This window comes from Elephantulus edwardii, unplaced genomic scaffold, assembly GCF_000299155.1.
Source record: "Elephantulus edwardii isolate Elephantulus edwardi_28Jun2011 unplaced genomic scaffold, EleEdw1.0 scaffold00015, whole genome shotgun sequence".
In the NCBI taxonomy this organism is placed as follows: domain Eukaryota; kingdom Metazoa; phylum Chordata; class Mammalia; order Macroscelidea; family Macroscelididae; genus Elephantulus; species Elephantulus edwardii.
In genome coordinates this window covers 4,259,961-4,269,288 of record NW_006399765.1, presented here as the reverse complement: position 1 = coordinate 4,269,288, position 9,328 = coordinate 4,259,961, and positions in this window count along the sequence as shown.

Below are 9,328 nucleotides of genomic sequence, written 5' to 3'. Positions count from 1 at the left end.
TTTCTGTTCTGAGTTATGTTCACGTGCCGTGGCTCCTTTATCGCTTCCAATCTGTAACGATTCCTCAATCTTTGCTTGGTTCCCATGCCTCTGATACTTCTGAAGAGTAATGGTCAGTTACTTCGTGGAATGTCTGTCTGTTCTCAGGGTTTGCCTGAGGTTGTCTTATTATTAGATGGATGTTATTTGGGGAGGGATTATCACATAGGTAAGTCATGCCTTTCCCAGCACATCGCATCAGGTGTACATGACATCAAGGGTGTATGACCAGTGATATTGACCCTGATCACTTATCTAAGGGGTCCTCTATTGGATATCTCCACTGTAAGCTTCCTGGTTTACCCTTTGTAGTTACAGCATTGTTTTTTTTAATTTTTTTTTTTTTTTTTACTTGCTACGTGCTGTTGAATTGGATCTGATTGACACAAGAGAAGATTGTCCCCTCCTTCTCCAGCAGAGTATCTGGTGGATTCCAACCGTCCACCTTCGGAATTGAGTGCAGCTCTTTGCCACTAGGCCACCAGAGCTCCCTATGCAGATAAACGCATTTTTTTCTTTATTTTTATTGTATTATTTTTTACGTATACTGTCAAATCAGATCTGACTGGTACAGGAGGAGATTGCCCCTCCTTCTCCAGCGGAGCATCTGGTGGATTTGAACCACGTACCTCTGGGATTGCAGTGCAGCGTCTTGCCACTAGGCCACCAGAGCTCCCTTACAAATGCATTTTTTTTGAGGGGAAACATTTTTAAATGATGACAATATCTTGTTTCTGGTTAAAGTTCAACCTACTGAATTTAAGCACCCATTAGCTAATAGTTTTCTTGACACCAAACCAAATAAATCCATTGTTGGGTCAGTTCTGGTCCATGATGACCTTCCATCCAGTTTCTGAGGCTGTAAATATCTGTAGGAGGAGACCACCCACCTCTCTGTCATACAAAGACTGATAGATCAAAATAGCTGACCTTCAATTTAGCATTTAACCCATAGTATGCCATATCCCCAGGGCTCCTTCAAGACTCAAACTCACTGCTGTCAAGTTAGAAACATCTCATAGCTGATCCTTGAGTGAGTTTCTGAGGCTGTAAATTGCTAAGATAGAAATTGTCCTTTTTCTCCTATAGCTGGTGGATTTGAACTGCCAGAGATGCTTGGACTTTGTGTTAGCAGCGCAACTCCCTACAGACTACAACGCCACAGCTCCTTGTTCAGTGTTTAACAGATGATCTTCACAAAGACGCTGGCTACAGTGAGGTCGATACAAAAGCACACTTACCAGACATATTGGCTACTTTGTCTTGAAGCCTAGTCTCTGCCATTCATAAAATGGAACAGTTATGGACCGTCCCCTTGCTGGATTGTAGAAGCTTTAAAATGAAGTGCTGGCAGCAAAACACTCAACATCTAGTTGATGTTGCAGGATGATGCTGTCCTGTTAAGGTACAGAACTGTGGGAACGAGGGCTGTGTGTGCAGGTTGGGAAGTGGCAACACGGAGCGAGGCTGTGCTCTGGGAAGAGGAGCGGTCTTAGAGGAATTCCTGCAATTGTCTGCCACCGAGAAGCTGGGAGACGGATTGTCCCTGGAAGTCAGGAGGGAAGATCAGGAAAGTTCCCAGAATGGTCCAGCTTTCTGAAAGAGGCAACATCAGATAAAGGAGATCTGTATGCCATCATGAGAAAGAACTCAGGGATAGTCTGGTGGCTGGAGTGCAGAAGAGAGCTCATGTATGTAGACACTTCCTGAAAGGGCCCTGAAGCCATGGTAGGCTTTGGTGACCATTAACAGAGCTTCCAGGTCTAGAACTGGGCTGTCAGCAGGCTAGATACCCCTCTTTCTAATACAAACATGGCTGCAGAATTATTCCCCAAAGCCTGTCCAGATAAGTAAAAGGAGTAAGACCCTCGAATGTTACGTACATACATGCATCTATGGTTCTACTCTCTCAGTGACTCAACAAATATTTACTGAGCACCAACTATGTACCAGGCTCTGTACTGGGCCGTGGGGACAACAGAACCAATCAACCCAGAGAACCCTTATTCTGCTGAAAGGAGATGCAAGAAACACATAAACAAGATTGTTCTGGTTACATATAACTACATAGCAAATAACCCCCAAAGGCAATGGCTTGGTCTAAAACAAAGTGTGTATTAGTGATCGAACGAAAAACCAATATGCTTTGTAAACTTTCACTCAAATCACAACTAAAATAAAACAAACCCAAAACTAAAAAAAACCCCAAGCTGAATGTTGACCAATAAGCATATACTGTTTATGAATATAATTTTGTTTATATTGTTTATGTTGTCAAGATTTTTATTCTTAAAATAAACTGGGGAAAATAAATAAAATAAAATAAATAAACTGGTGGCCTAGTGGCAAGAAGCTGTGCTGCAATCTTGAAGGCACGTAGTTCGAATCCACGAGATGCTCCAGTGGAGGAGGGGGAATCTCCTTCTGTACCTGTCAAATCCAATTTGATGGCATACAACAAGTAAAAAGGAAAAAAACCCAACTGGAAAAATGTTTTATAATGATGATTCTGAAGATGAGAAGTACACACATAACAGGTTAATATTTTAAGACCACAGCCATTTTACTGTGTGTCTTAGATTCTGTGGATCAAAAAGCCAGCAGGCTTGGTTGGGTGACTCTTCTGCTCCTTGGGGTAGCAACTAGGGTCACTTAGTGGGACTCAAGACCAGTGGAGGGAAGGGTCAGGAGGATCCAAGACAGATTCGCTCATGGGTGGATGACTGGAAGGCTGCGCTTTCCAACATGACGTTTTCAGGATTGTCCCATATCTGACTTGCAGACTGCTTCCTCCACAGTACACACCAACTGGGAGTTTGAGATGAGCGAATATAATCTAGTGACATTTTCAGTGTGCACTGAAGCAGCTATTCCTCCGCTTTGTACACCAGGAGACATGCATAAGGATCCACGTCAGCACTGCTGATAACAGAAAAAGGCATGAAACATCCCAGAAGGCTGGGTAACTCGTGGAGTAGAATATTACACAGCGGTGTACACAACAAAGACTAGTTCGCAGTAAATGTCGCCGGTCATGTAATCCATAGTGCAAGAAAAACAGCAAGTGAGAGATTTGCACACAAAGTGACTCTGCTTGTATAAAAACCAATGTAAATAAAACTAAGCAATAACATATATTGGAAGCACACAGGTACATTGTTCTTGTTGTTGTTATGTGTCGTCAAGTCACTTGTGACTGATAGCAACCCTATATACATTAATGTGGGGAAAATAAGACATGCTTAGTACAAAATTGTGAACAGAGGTAGTTTCTTATAGGAGAGGCCAGGGGTTTGACCATGGAAACTGCACAGCAGGGCATCGAAAGAATAGCTAACATTCAATTTCCTAAGCAGAGTGATTGGTACTTGAGTCCCTTTTTCAAATTTTGTTTACATTTTTATCATTATGTAAAAATTGTATGCATTTTGTAATCCCAGAGATGTGCAGGTCGAATCCACCAAATGCTCTGCTGGAGAAGGAGTAACCAGGAAGATCTGATTTGATGGTACACACACACACACACACACTCAATTTTAAAAAAAGGAAAAGAAAAAATTGTATGCATTTTATATTTTTGTATTTTTTATATTTGTATGTGACATACACCTCATAACTTTTTAAAGCATTTCAATAATTTAGCTCAAGATGTTTTATGAATGAAGGAATACAGCTAGGGACAGTTCTTGTTTAGCATCCCAAGGAAGATGTTAGAGGATGCGAGACTGGGGGACAGTTAGCTAAAGAGGCTCCTGACAGAAGCAGGGGATGAGAGTGGACATTTGGGAATTTGTTACCTGTTGTCCATATGTACACAAACATACACATACCAAACTCAAGAAAATGTATCATGTGCTACCAAGTCGATTATGATTCATGGCGACCAGAAGAATCTTGCCTGAATCTTGCCATACCCTGAGCCAACCTCACCATCTCTGTCACACCTGATCCCATTGTTACAGGTACTGGATCAAATCATATCACCTGGGGTCTTTTACACTGACCCCCTACCTTTACAAGCATGATGCCCGTCTCCAAGGACTGACCTCTCCTGATAGCGTGTCCAAAGTATATGAGATGGAGTTTTACTATCTTTGCCTCCAAGGAGCAACTCTGGTTCCCTTTCCCTGTTTGTTCTCTTGACAATCTGGCTATTCAGTATTCTTGTCCAGCATCACAACTCAAAGGCCAACAAAGCCTGCCAAAGGACAATAGCTGCAGTTCTCATGAAGTCCGTTAGAGGGCACCAGGACACCAGTCTTCACGTCCCAGAGGGACCAGCCCACGTTTCTCTGGCGCTAGTTGCAGTCCCAGTTCTTGCCGGAAGGGGGCGCCGGTGGCCAGAGGAAAGGCAAGGGGTTTCTTCACGTGCTGTTTGCGCGCACCCCGCTTCTTACAACACGCCAACCCACCGGCTCTTCCCCGCCGCTGGGGGCCCCCCCCTACTTTCTTCTCAAGCAGAATAACCGCGACCATCTATCCATAAACTCTCTTCCATTGTCCTTAGTAGCTGTGCCTGCATTCCCATCAGCGCCCTGTAGTCCGGGGCGAATCTAAGGCTTCTAAAAGGGTGTTAAAAAAAAAAAAAAGAAGTACAAACCAACTGCAAATTTTGGTAAAATGTGCAAAAGGATGTGATCAGACAAACACATTCTAGGGGCGCTTTCAAAATAAGAGACCTTGAGGCGAGTTCTGGCGGCCTAGTGGCAAGAAGCTGTACTGCAATCATGGAGGTGAGCGGTTCAAATCCACCAGATGCTCTACTGGAGAAGGAGGGACAATCTCCTCCTGTACCAGTCAGATCTGATTTGACGGTACACACTAAAAAAATAATAATAGCCCTTGAAACAAAAATTTCCGACTGTAGGGCATAACTAATCATACATATCTGTGTTGACTTACTTATTACCTGTATCTATTCTGATAATCTAGTGGTAAGAAGCTGCGCTCAGAAACCAAAGGACAGTGGTTCAAATCTACCAGTTGCTACGTGGGAGAAAATGGGCACTCTCTTCCCAGGTGATTAACTGCCACTGAAAATCTGCTGGAGGGTCAGCATTGGGTCGGTTCCTCTTCAATGGCATATTACAATAATAACAGCTTCTGCAAGAATGTAAGCTCTAAGGAGCGAGGATTTTTTTTACAGTGATTTGTTAGCTTCTGCAGCCTGATCCCAGCACGTCGTAGGAGAATTATAACCACGTCAGAATGAGCCGGTTGGGGCTGAGGCCACTTTCCAAGTAGAGCTGAGAACACCTGGTCTGCGGTTTGACGTGGCAATGCATTCAGGATGGTGTCACCAAATCTCCACAACTCATTTGAAAGCTGGGAACCCAGAGGATGAGAAGGATGAGGCAAGTGGCGCAGTCAGAACCTGGTCTGCTGACTGACTGGCCACCTCTACAGTTCCAGCTGCCCCTTCTTCCTCCTCCCCCCACTCCCCTTACACAAGCCTTGATGCAACCCTGCAAGGCCTGGGGCGTCCCTGTCCCAGGAAGGAGGTTTTGCGGCAGGAGATTTCACAACAGTTGAGGCAGGAAGCGCCAACCGGGTGGTTCCCGGAAAGATAAAGGGTCCCCACCCCCCAACTGTCCTCCAGGCCTCTGGTTTCCTCTTCCCTTCGCTTTCCCGGACAGCAGAGCTAACCCCGGTCCCAGCCTCGCCCAGCCTAGAGCGAAGGTGACTCATCTCCTTTCACTCCTGACAGCCAGGCTGGGATCTGAGGCTCACTCTGGCCCTGGCCCTGAGAAGCAAAGCTGTGGGACACAGTGGGGATTCTCTGGGCCAGAGTTCCTAAGGTTCAATGAGAGTGGTCGGCGTAGAAAACGCTCCAGAGCTCCCAGAGCGCAAAGCTGGGGATGTGCCAACGTTAACCCCCTAATACCAAATTAGAGACCTGAGAAGACAGCTTGTCTCTGTGTGTGTGTGTGCGCTCGCGCACAGGGCCTGGTGGCTCCTCAGCCCCCAGGTTTGAGCCTCACCGGGTTCAGGACCAGTGCCTGTGTGACTCCCCTCACAGAATCAGATCAAAGCAGCTTGTTGATGATTCTTCCTCAGCTCCTCATGTCCTGGTGTTCTTCAAAGAGCCCAGCTTCTTGGATGATTTGCTCACCGTACAGACTGAGTAGTTACAGAGAAAGCACAGAACTCTGACACACATCTTCCCTGATTTTAGAGCATGCAGCGTTCCCTTGCTATTTCCGTACAACAGCTTCTTTGAGTAGGTACAGGTTTTCTATGAGTGTAATTGAGTCTGCTGGGATTCCCATTCTTCTCAATGTTAGCCATACCTTCCCCCCGTTTCATGATTGTTAGGTTTAAAACCATACCCTTTTAAGAATCTAGAAAAATATAAAAATAGTGCTATGTATTATTACATTTTGCATTTATTCAGTTTCAGCACAGATATGTCAATAAGTTTGTACACACACACACACACTCCCCCCTATATATACTCACTTCTGGTGGCCTAGTGGCAGGAAGTTGTGCTGCAATCTGAAGGCACACCGTTCAGATTCCACGGGAGAAGGATAGGCAATCTCCTCCTGTGTGATAACTGCTCTGAACATCTGCCAGAGGGTCAGCTATGGGCTGGTTCTGCCTCAAAGGTATCAAACAGCAACATACATATTCACAAATATATATCTATTTCATAGATATATATTTGGAGACAGCAAGAGCTCTGTGGCAAGAAGCTGAGCTGTAATCCCAAAGGCACGCAGTTTGAGGCCACCAGCTCCTCTTCAGGAGAAAGATGGGCAGTCTCTTGTGCAATTAACTGTCTCTGAAAACCTGCTGGAGGGTCAGCTACGGGTTAGTTCTGATTGATGGTACACAACAACACATTACGTGTGTGTGTGTGTGTGTGTGTTGTTGTTGTTGTTGTTGTTAAGTGCCGTCGAGTCACAGGCGACTCATAGCAACTCTATGAAGGAGAGTCCTCGACGCTTGGGTGTCTTTCATCCTCTTTCCAGGTTCATAGGGTTTCCAGAGGCAAGCTATTATGGAAGTGGATGCCACTCCTTCTTCCAAGCTTGTTTTAATCGGGGAGCTCCACCCCACTCTCTGTCCGCATTGGGTAACCAGCCATTAATGCATTTGATACATCAGTGTCACAGTGTTCAGCCTCACAGCAACCACAAGTGACCGCTGCACGGCAACTTGTACACCAGGGCTATATGACCTAGAGGAATGTCTGAACAAAAACAATGAAAGACAGGCCCGAGGGCCGCAGATTAATCACCCACCTTTGGCTTGGTAGCATTGCCTTCTGTCCACTGGGCCAGCTGATCTCTCTCTCTCTATGTTGATGTTATTGTTGTTAAGTACCGTGGAGTCGCTGGTGACTCATATCGACTCTCTGAAGGAGAGTTCTCAACTTGGGTATCTTTCATCCTCTCTCCAGGTTCATAGGGTTTCCGGAGGCAAGCTATTACGGAAGTATATACACATTAATCGTGTGTGTGTGTGTGTGTGTGTGTGCGTGCACACACACACATGCGTGCACCAATTGGCAATATCAGGGATGATAGAGAATTGATGCCTTTGAGCTGTGGTACTGGAGAAGAGTGTTGAATATACCATAAAGAACAAACAGGTTTGTCCTGGAAAGGGTGAAGCCAGGCTGCTCCTTGGAGTCAAGGATTCTGAAGCTTCACCTGATATATTTTGGGCATGTTGCTAGGAGTCCTTGGAGAGGGACGTCATGTTTGGGAGAGTGGAGGGACAGTGCAGGAGAGGAAGACCCTTGCTGAGATGGATCGATTCCGTGATTGTGTGGGATGGTGGGAGTAGGTGTGTCAGAGACAATGAGGTTGGCACAGGATAGACCAGGATTTAGGGCTCTTGTACATAGGATCGCTATGAGTCGCAAGGGACTCGACAGCACATAACAACACAACAACAACTATATGTATACATACATACGCATATATACACACACACACACACACACATATATATATGTATACACATATATGTCAGTGTGTAGAGACACAGCTAGTTAAGTAATTCCTGTGGAGTCAGAACCGACTCATGGTCCAGCAGATTTTCAGAGGCTGCTGTAAGTCCCAGGAGAAAAGCATCTTCCTCCTTCAGAGTGGCTAGTGGATTTGAACTGCCGGAGGCATGGGCTTTTGGCTAGCGGTGAGGGATTACGGGCTGCACCACCCGAGCTCCTGTTGTCTAGTTGACTCCAATTTATGATGCTCCTCTAGGAGCTCTGGTGACCTCATCAGTAAGCCAAGCCTCTCTGGCAGCTCGAATCCACCAATGGCTCCAGGCGGAACTAGATGGGTAATCTCATCCTGTGTGATCTACAGATTCTGAAACCTAACAGATGGTCAGCTATGAGTTGGAGTGTTTGGAGTTTACAGTGTGCCCTGTACAAGAGAATGAAATGCTGCCTGGACCTAGTCATTCTCAGAATTGCCATGTTCAAGTTCATTGCACTCCCACATCATACTAAGGGGCTCTCTACCCCTTGGTGGCCCTGTTTCACCAAACGTGATACCCTCCTCCAGCAATTGACCGCCGAGGTGACATATCCAAAGCTAGTGAGCTGGATAATGTTGTGCTGTCACCCCTGAGACTTCTCGATGACTAATCTGTCTTCGTCTGGAAGCTCCAGTGAAACCTGTCCACCATTATCTGCTGGTCAACAGCTCAGGTCTGATTTCAACTGGAGATAAAGTGAGAGACCAAAGTGGACACTGGGAGCATGAGACTTCTTACAAGCTTCATGCGGCCACGTCGGCCACGTTGTCCCAGTGTGAACTCGGATGGGTCATCTCACCTCTCTGATGGTTCCCTTTCTCATCTGATAAGTGGCATTAACAATGGGCCCTCTCACCACACAAGTTTTTGAGACAATCACTTTTTTTTCTTTTTCCCTTGTTGTGTACCATCGAATCGGATCTGACTGCCAGAGGAGGAGATTGCCCCTCCTTCTCCAGAATCTGATGGATTATAAATGTGCGTGTTCAAGGAGAATTTCATTGCAGCTTCTTGTCACTAGGTCACTGGAGCTCCCTGAGAAGGGTTCGAAATGTTTTTAGTCACATTAACATTATCTGAGGGAGCTCTGGTGGCTTAGTGGCAAGAAGCTGTTCTGCAACCCCGAGGGCACACGGTTCGAGGCCACCAGCTGCTCGGTGGGAGAAGGATGGGCAATCTCCTCCTGTGGGATTAACTGCCTCTGAAAACCCACTGGAGTGTCAGCTATAAGTGGTTCCCACTCAGTGGTACAGGACAACAATAACATTATCAAAGTGTCTATTAAAAGCTCAAC